Source organism: Halyomorpha halys, unplaced genomic scaffold, assembly GCF_000696795.3.
Source record: "Halyomorpha halys isolate HHAL.00 unplaced genomic scaffold, Hhal_1.1 Scaffold39.1, whole genome shotgun sequence".
NCBI classification, from domain to species: domain Eukaryota; kingdom Metazoa; phylum Arthropoda; class Insecta; order Hemiptera; family Pentatomidae; genus Halyomorpha; species Halyomorpha halys.
In genome coordinates, this window is record NW_027109179.1 from 644,987 (window position 1) to 654,875 (window position 9,889).

Genomic DNA, 9,889 nt, shown 5'->3' on the forward strand with positions numbered 1-9,889 from the left:
AGTTTTCTGATTAGGTGAGAGTGCGTGAGGAGAGTATGACCTATTCTCAAGCGGGTCAGAGCAACCTCCTCCCTACGGCTGTTGCGGTAGGATGTTGACCATGGTTTTACAGATCGTTTTATTTCTTCTAATTTATTCGGAGTGCTTTCATCCCACTTGGCCAGCCATTTTTCTAATATTTGTAATTTAAGGGGTGTACTGAGTTCTGAAGGGGTAAGAACGGCGGTGCCTCGGCCAGGGAGCGTGAGTGCCTCTCTGGCAGCTTTGTCTGCGAGCTCGTTACCTACAATGCCAATGTGGCTTGGAGCCCATATGAAAATAATGGATTTATCTTGTGATAATTTTAGAAGAAAAGATTGAATTCTTATAACGAGTGGATGTTCGGGGTCAATGTTTTTTAAACTTTTTAGAGAGCTCAACGAATCTGAGATTATTACAATAGTCTTCTGAATTATTGAAAAGCAAAAATGGAGGGCTGATGCTATCGCGTGGAGTTCGTCGGTGTATATCGAGCATAACTTATGTAATTTAAACTTGTGGGTTGAATCGTGAGTGACGAAAGATGAGGCTGTCGAGCTTTCGGATTTGGAACCATCAGTGCATATTAAAAAATAATCCGGAATATTTTCTAGAAGACGCGATGACCCTTCTTTATACTTGTATACATGTTTCTCTGTGGCAAAGTGTGAATATATCGTTGTTGGTGACAAGCCGTTTGTAACGGTAAGTAACTTTTTGTCCCGTTGGTAGTTGTGTAGTCTTTGTTATGTGTTTGTGTTCTTTGTTCTCACTACAGTAAGAACGTTTTATGTTATTTAACCGTAACAATTAAAAAACATTTTATTTGTGCTCCACCACCTCCGCTCTCAACGGCGCCGACATAAAAAATAACAATAATAATAAAGGCATAATAAAAAAACAAAAAAAAAAAACATAAGCAATTATTGGGAAATTACAAGAAAGTTCAAAACAAAGTTTCGAGTCTCTAATTTTAATAAATAATTAGACTTTTTTCTGTATTTTTATCCATACCAGAACGCCTACTTTATTTTTTTTTTAATTAACAGCTATAAGGGATTCATCACTAGTTACATCGCAATGAAGTCGATTTTCATGTAATTGATTGTTACTAACAAGAATGGCGGACCGCTACTCAACTTTGTTGAGTTGTTAATATAAAGTACACCGATCAGTCCAATAGAAAATATTAAGAGGGGTGAGAGAGAATTAGTTGAGAAGAGTTGAATACATTTTTTTCCTTCTTTTCAACTCATAGGATTGACTATACTCATCCCAGTTCTAATAAAAATTATGATGTAGTTTTCCCTGCGAGTCCGGAATAATGGATTCTGCTATGCTCCTGATATTACTGCACTATTCAATTGTACATTAAAATATCGAGTTTAATCAAAATCATAAGACTCCTTTTCGAGAAATTCTGAACCATAGATTAAATAAAGTTGCCATTCTGGTAACACTATTTATCGAAAAGTTTGCTGCAACATCCCACCCATATACCTGCATTAAAAATGAAATGTGAGTTCCGTACGTCTATTCATATCTGTGTTGGCAGTTCTAACACTTGCGGGAAAACACTAAAAATTAACTAAATTATGACAAAGCATTTTATATGGATTAGGACTATGTATAATATTAAGGTAAGGATCAATAACGATCGTGTGTTCTTTTATAAAGAAAGGGATATGCAATACATATTTTTTAGAATGGTAAAATTTCAGATCATCCTGAAGATGGTGGAAGAACCCCAAAACGTAGAAGTGCAGTGGGAATATATAGGGATGGTTTCACTATAAAAATGTAAATAGAAAATAATTTCTTTTATTTTGTTTTCTAACAAAACTTGTATATAATATAATGGAGGTACGTAGTTGACCGACGAAATAAAAATTACATAATGATAACTTATTAATTATATTTTATATCTATATATTTTAGTAACTTTTGTATAGACCATTTTCAAATGTTTTCATCTTCACTCCAGTCAAGATATTAAAATCTATTTTTATACAATAAGGTAATTGACGGCAGAGAAAAAAAAAATTAAATAATTTTAATATTATTGTCAGTCAATTCATTAACCCAATCGTATATATTTTAATTTATAAAGGTATGGGATTGATTTTTAATATTAGTCTTAAATTCTAAGATATTTAATCTTTGTACCAACAGAAGGAAAATTAGTCGCCATGATGGTTTCTTATATGATGTCATTTAGACGTAAACAAACAACACTGATTCAACAATTCACACTTTTAAGCTGTTTTTAAATTATTACGTATTTTGCTGTCAAAAGAATTTTCATTATTTTGTATTAACCATAATTATCCATATAATTTTTTAACTGGAATGCAAAATCATTACGTTTTTACTGCGGAATAAATATAAACTCTAATGAACTTACATTTCGTATCTACCATTATACTTTACAAAAATATAATCTTAATTTTTAAGATTTGATAATAATTTAGGATCTCTTCTAGCCAGTTTTAACCAAATGTTTCTAGTTTTGACATACTTTGGCAATTGTATAAGCAAATTTTGTGGAGTCTTTACATTGTATTTTTGCAGTTAGGTACAGAATGATAAGGAATATAACTCATAATAGATAATTGCTTAAATAAAATAGAAAACAAAATAAATTAAAATAAAACTCGAACTGAGTAGATAAGCCTAGTGCATGTTTATGTCGAAATGACATCATGCCAAAACAATAATGGCTGCTTACTTTTTGTGCGGTAAAAAGAAAATTAAATTTAAAGCGTATTTTGGGACTTAGTATCGATTTTGTAACATAAAGAATTTGGAGGATTATTATTATCAAATAAGCGATATTAGACACTTTCCAAAAAATTGTATTGTGAACTTGGTAGCTAAAAGTGAAATATAGTTAACAAAGAAAAATGTGACATTTTTGCATCCTGTTTTTATGAAGACTTACTTGCGTTGAGTTTTTTTAAAGAAACCGTAATATGTTTTGGTGATTGTTATGTAATTTTATTGTAAAAACAAAGTGGGCTTAATGTGGTTCATGAGATTTTTTCCTTAATATTTTTTTAGTGATATGTTGTAATAAAAATTGAATTTCTCTCTCAAAAAAATACTTAAATTTTTTTCTAATAAAAATTACGTATTAAATAAAATTCATACACATCTGATTCAAGATCACATTTCTGAGAAAGGTTGCACAACTTATTAAGGAAAATCAGGTTTAAGGAGGTCAGTGCTAGCGTGTCACTGGGATGTCATTGGAGCAATGGGTCTTCCTGGAGAGTGAGTAAGTGAGCTTACCATCTGAAAGAGAGGAAAGGTGGAATTTTATTTAAAATAAACATGGGGATTTTCCAATGAGTTCACTATAAATACTATAAAAAATAATTTAACTAAAAAAAAAATTAATTAAGCCTTCCCTTTCTAAGTGAAGGAACGTTGCTGCATATCTCCTTAAACATATTGGTGAGTTGCTAGTGAATTCGTCTATTAATAATGAGACTTGGTGTAGTAGTCGATATAGAGCTCCGAAAGAAAAAATGTTTTCATCGATTTTTCAAACAGTCGCGGTTTTTTTTTTTCTCCATACTTATACTTGGCAGACTCATCAATTTTGACTAGTGATTATACATAGTTTAATATCATTAGAGTAATAAAAAATTGGGGTGAAGTAACTGTATTTTTTCACTCCGGGTTTTGTACAGTATGTGTGTGTGTTTTAATTTTCACCCCCATACTTACTTTTATTACTTTACATTTATATTTACTATCCATCGTTTTTCTTTTATATTTATATATCTTATTTTTAATTTATATTCATATGATACTTCCAACTTACGTATACTTACATTAATTATTTTATTATTAATGTTTTTATTACATAATTTACACACCCCTGTACCCCTATTTATTTTGTATTTGTCTTTTCTTCATTGTATTATATTTATTGTATCCATTATTTTAACTCTATTTGTTTGGTGTATTCTATCCGTGTATACTTATATTTTTTTAATATTTTATTTTTTTACATATTATCACTTGGTGGTATCCTTTAATGATATAACAGTCGAACAGATCCGTTAGTTAGGACTACATCTGGACAAAAGACTGACATGGAATCCTCATACGAGACTAAAAAGACAAGAAACTGCTCGTCGATTCCGACTATTACAACATTTACTGGACAAACGGTCTAAACTGCAAATCCATTACAAAAGACTGATCTACATGACTATAATAAGGCATATCTGGACATGCCGATTTAAGCTTTGGGGCCAATTCTTACAGTCCAAAATCCTTAATGCTCCTTACTTTGTCACAAATCAAGTCATCCATCAGGACCTCAATGTCCCATATGTTACCGATTTTTGCCAGAACCAGATACCATTCCTTCCAGGATAAACTTCCCAACCACCCAAATCCACTTGTTTCTATCCTGGCTGCTCCTTCATTACCTAATAATCCTCCTAGGTGTCTGAAAAGAAGATGGCCTCGAGAACTTCTTCTCTAGAAATGTTATTGGAGTTCTATCAATGCGTAGATTCTCAACATGTTTGTATCATGTCACTATTTCACCTACAGCAAATTTACTTGTTGTATATATTTGTATGCAGTTGTAAATAACAATAAATAAATTATATAAAAAAAAGATTCATTGTACATCTTTTAATTCTTCATTTATTTTTACATCATTTAAGTGTTTTATTTAGCCCTGATTTGAAGCCTTGCAACTCGGAGTGAAACATTGGCTCAATATAAAATATTTCAGTTTTTCTTTGATATGACTCGGACCCTCTTCTATTTATGTTCTTTTTTTTTGTTTTGTAGGAACTTATTTATGCTCTGGTAGTGTAGAATTTAATAGACTCTACAATTAATTTATTGGCTCGATGCGATTCTTAAGCTGGTCGACCCCGAAGCAGGAGCTAATACTATAATAATGAACAATCGGAACTAAAGGACCTTAATGACAGTTCCGATAGATCACGGTGGCATTATTTACTACCGCTACCGACAACCGGAAGCCGGCTGTGTGGGGTGAAAGAATATTCAGTCCAAAGTTCCTTTCATTTCCTCAACCTTGCCAGGGCCAATGCCCACATGATGACGGAGTCTCGAACGGCCTATATACTCATATCTGCCTAGCTACTACCTACCCACGAGTATACTCATTTTATACTTAAATATTTCGTTTGGTGCCTGTATCACTCGACTTACACTCACTAACCTACTTACGTCCCCAAACTCAAAACATGTATTTCTTTCAATAACTGGGATTCAATTTTTTCCACGAATACAATATTTACTTTTACTTAATATTTCATATATAGGAAAGTGAAAGTAAAAAAATATTATACAGATGTATGAGAGTTCTTGCTAATGCAATGTAAGAACCGAGAAAAAAATATTTAATATAATTTTAGCATTTTGTTTGTATTATAGTGTATTGCCTTAGCTATATATTGGCTTAAATGTGAAAATAATTGCAGATCATCGTAAATGAGTATAAAAAAATTAAAAATTACAAAACAAAAATGAAGCTTTGAGTAAAGTAGGCCAAATAATTTTTTTTTTTCTAGAAAAGGGGAACCATAATCATTTCTAACGCCCTTATCCCGGCGGCACACGCACTATCTAGAGTTACACGAGCACAAGCTTATGCCTCTCAGATACTAATAATTTTTTTTTTGTATTTAATGTAATTTACAACTGTACAAAATAATACAATAGGTAAATATGTTGTATGTTTCATATACACTTGAAAATATTAGGAAGGAACCACCCATTGGTGGTACTTCAAACATTAATTTAAATTAGAAGGTCCCGTGGCCATCTTCTTTTCAGACGCTTCGGAGGACTATCAGGGATCGTTAAGGATGAAAGATTTAGAATTAATGGGTTAGGATGGTTACGGAGTTTGGAATGAAAAGACGCATATCCGTTTTGGGTCAAATTTGGAACGAATGGGATGTTAAGGTCTTTGTGAATGAGTTTATTTGTAACGTAATAAGGAGCATCAAGGATTTTTGATTGTAACGATTGGATGCGGGAAGAATTTGATGGTTTGGTGGAGTCCCAAAGCTCAATTCATATGTCCAAATTGGTCTGATTATCGTAGTGTATACTAATTTTTTGTAGTGAATGGGAAGTTTAGAGCGTTTGTGAAGTAAGTGTTGCAGCAATCGGAATCTACGAGCGGTTTCTTGTCGTTTGTCTTGTGGATACTAATAATTAAAAATGTGGTTTTATATCTATTTATCCGTTAAAAATATAATAACAGAGTATTGAACTAAGTGTTTCAAAAATTCAGATTAAATGATTTTAAAAAAATGTAGCTAAAACGTTTTATATTATTATTTATTTATTTACCAATGTTATAAATATTATTTATATTATTGGCCAAGACTCCCATTGGAGTCCTATACTGTCTAATCTTGGTTGGGAGTCAAAGTTTTTCATTTTGTGGGACCGCCACTTAATGGAAAAAGGTTGACTTCGGATGCGAACCGGCAATAGAGATCAAATTGGTAAGACTGTGTCTTAACAACTGAGGCTGCCCGTTTTATATTATTGTTATTGAAGTTAATTATTATTAATGATGAGAGATAGTTGACTGTTGATGAATTATATGAGAAGATGGTTGGGGGGTGCGGTCAAAATTTACACAAATGACTTATTGAATCGTGGTAACGTTTCGGCCAAAATTTCTAGCCTTCATCAGGGCTAAGAACAACATAACAACCAATGGATACAAAAAAGAAAATATAAACAGAATGACATAAAGTAAATAATTGAACAGAATTATTTCAATATTATAAATACTGTCTGTGTCAGAATCATCCGAAAAATCAATATCATCAGTATTATCATAGTTACTACAAACAATATTACACAAAGTTTCCAAATCTTCCGGATTATTTAAATTGAAAACAGATTTGTTTGCCATTTCGGGTGTCAAAAATACTAACGGGACTACACACACAGTGTATGTGAGAAACGATCCTGCTGACTGCTTGTCCTATAACTGCTCTAGAAGAGGATCTGGGAAAGGACATGTGATGCAAGTTGGAGGATAGTTTTACAGATTCTTTACTGAAAGGTGCTGAGAAGGAGAATCATCATTAGTTTGTCAGTGCGTTAGTCGTTCTGAGAAAGTGCAATGTGTCTGAGAGATATAGTTCGTGTGCCGCCGGGTTAAATACAAATTACCAAGGTTGTTATCTGGTTCAGACCAAATCGGCAGCATATGGAACATTGAGGTCCTGATGGATGATTTGATTTGTAAAAAAGTAAGGTTCACTAAGGATTTTGGATTTTAAGGATTGGATACTGGGGGAATTCCATAGTTCAGTGAAGCCTCAAAGCCCAACTCCGTATGCCCAGATAGGCCATATTGTAGTCATATAAATAAGTCTTTTGTAGTTAGTTGGAATCTTAGACTGTTTGTCTAGTAAGTGCTGTAATAGTCAGAATCAATGAGCAGCTTCTGACATTTCAGTCTTATATGAGGATTCCATATAAGTCGTTCCAAAAAATATAAAACGAACAATTGGAAAATAATAATTATTTTATTACTTCGAACGACAAATAAATAAATACTTACTATTTATTCATAATTAATGCATTAGTTGTACAATGCCTAGTTCATATGCCAAGCTATTTATCTTGCTCGTTTCATATACAAACCTATAGGCATTGCCCAGTTCATATAATTACGTACCTTACTACATTACCCAGCTCATAAATTTACTCATTACATTGCTCAGATTATATGCTTTCCTGTACACATTTACCAACTTTGTTGTAAAATTGTAAATTAATAAATCGACAAGTTTTATGCAAGAAATTTGTCACAAATAAGGAAAAACATCTTGTATAAATGTTTAAGAATATTAAAAAAAAAAAAATATTTTGATATTTCAAACATGTTTCCAATCTCGCAAAAACCACTGTTACTAAAAATCTTATACACCAATGTTTTTCCTTATCTGATCCAGCATCCTCCCCATTTCTTCTAAGCCCCTCAGATATCATGCCACTAATGTATAACCGCCTTTAGCGGACCATGTTTGCTATTCTTATAATGCCATACGGCAAACGAAGATATAATGTAAATTGTATATGTATAATGTATTGCATTAGATTATTATGTATTCTGTAACCATATAAAAATAAAGAGGTTTGAAAAAAAAATCTGATCCACAACCTATGTATTATATATTATTGTATTTTGTATTTAAATGAAAAATAAAGAGGTTTTTAAAATAAAAAAAAAATATCTGATCCACAGTATCACTAAACTATTAATCACAATCATGGTTATTGATGATTTAGCGGTACTGGTGATAAGAAAAAGCATTGTTATATAAGATTTTTATTTAAAAACAATATTTGATCCTTTTTCTCAACTTTATTCTTTTCAAAACCATCCAACGTTTCGACCACTTAGGTCATTTTCAAGGATACCTACAAACAGCTCCTCAATATAATTCTTTCCTAAATTTAAAACTTGTAATAAAGTTAAAAACTTATAATAAGGTGATAAAAAAGTCTTAACCTGTTGAAGTAGGTTCTGTTTAAAGTTTGCAAATGTAAATGATAGAAAGAAAAGTGGTTAGTACAAGTTTTAAATTTAGGAAATAATTATATAGAAGAAATTATGTGAGTAGGAATCTATTTTTAAAAAAACAAAAAAATTTTATAATGTTATTATGATATTATTTTAATGATTAATTTATTTAAAGGTGGAACAAAGGCAATTAGACGGCATTTTTAAGAATTTTAAAAGAGAAAATGACAACAAAGTAAAGTTAGGACCAAAGAAATCAGTATGTAAGTAAAGGAAATAATGAAATTGTTATAAAAATAATTAAAAGGAGCTGTTTGTAGGTATCCTTGAAAATGACCTAAGTGGTCGAAACGTTGGAAGGTTTTGAAAAGAATAAAGTTGAGAAAAAGGATCAAATATTGTTTTTAAATAAACTAAACCACTCTCAAACAAGAATATATCAATAAAAATTAATCTAATAAGATTTTTAGTTATTGATTACATTGATTAAAAAGATTTTTGTAAAATAAAACTAAATTTTTCAAAACAAAACAAAAAGATCTGGAAAGATTTTTACGGGAGGTTGGAAACCTGGCCTTTCTTAATCTAAACGATTCAATTATTAGAAATACGCGATATTTTACAAGGTAGAACACCTGTTGATCTGGCGGCCCATTATTGAGCAAGATTAAGCTAAAGTCTTGAAGGATTGTGCCAGCGATCGGAAGCTAGGTCACGGAACCAGTTCCCTTTCAGTATTTATGCTAATACTCAGGACTGGTCGTTCGTCTGTCACGAATATCGATGGCTCTGTAATTGAGGGGTAAGTACAATCGATTAATGGGTCGATTTATAATGGAAGGTAAACTATCTTCATTCATTGTAAGAATGAATTACATGAATATAAATTACTTTTGTTAAATTGCTTACAATTTCGCCTGATCTGTCCAACCACCTGAATGTAAGACGCCTAACGTTCTTCAGTGAAAAAAGTGATTGATCAGTTTCAATAGAAGAAGATTTCTGTTGTGACCGGTTTAAAATGTTTGAGTGAATTTTTTTTTTATGGGAGAGAGGTGTTAAGAATTATCGATTTTTGGAATGCTTATGATGGAGGGGAGGAACCGGTAACAAAACTGATTTAAAATATCTAATGGATTTATTTAATGGTCAATTTAATTGTAAAATTTTGGATGTATGATGGAATCGATAACTGCTTAGTAACTTTGAAGAAAAGAAAGATACAATTCACTACTTAGGAACCTGTATTGTATAGTGAAATTTGAATAAAATATTTTGGACAACGGACCGGCTCTCGCGAACAATTACTCA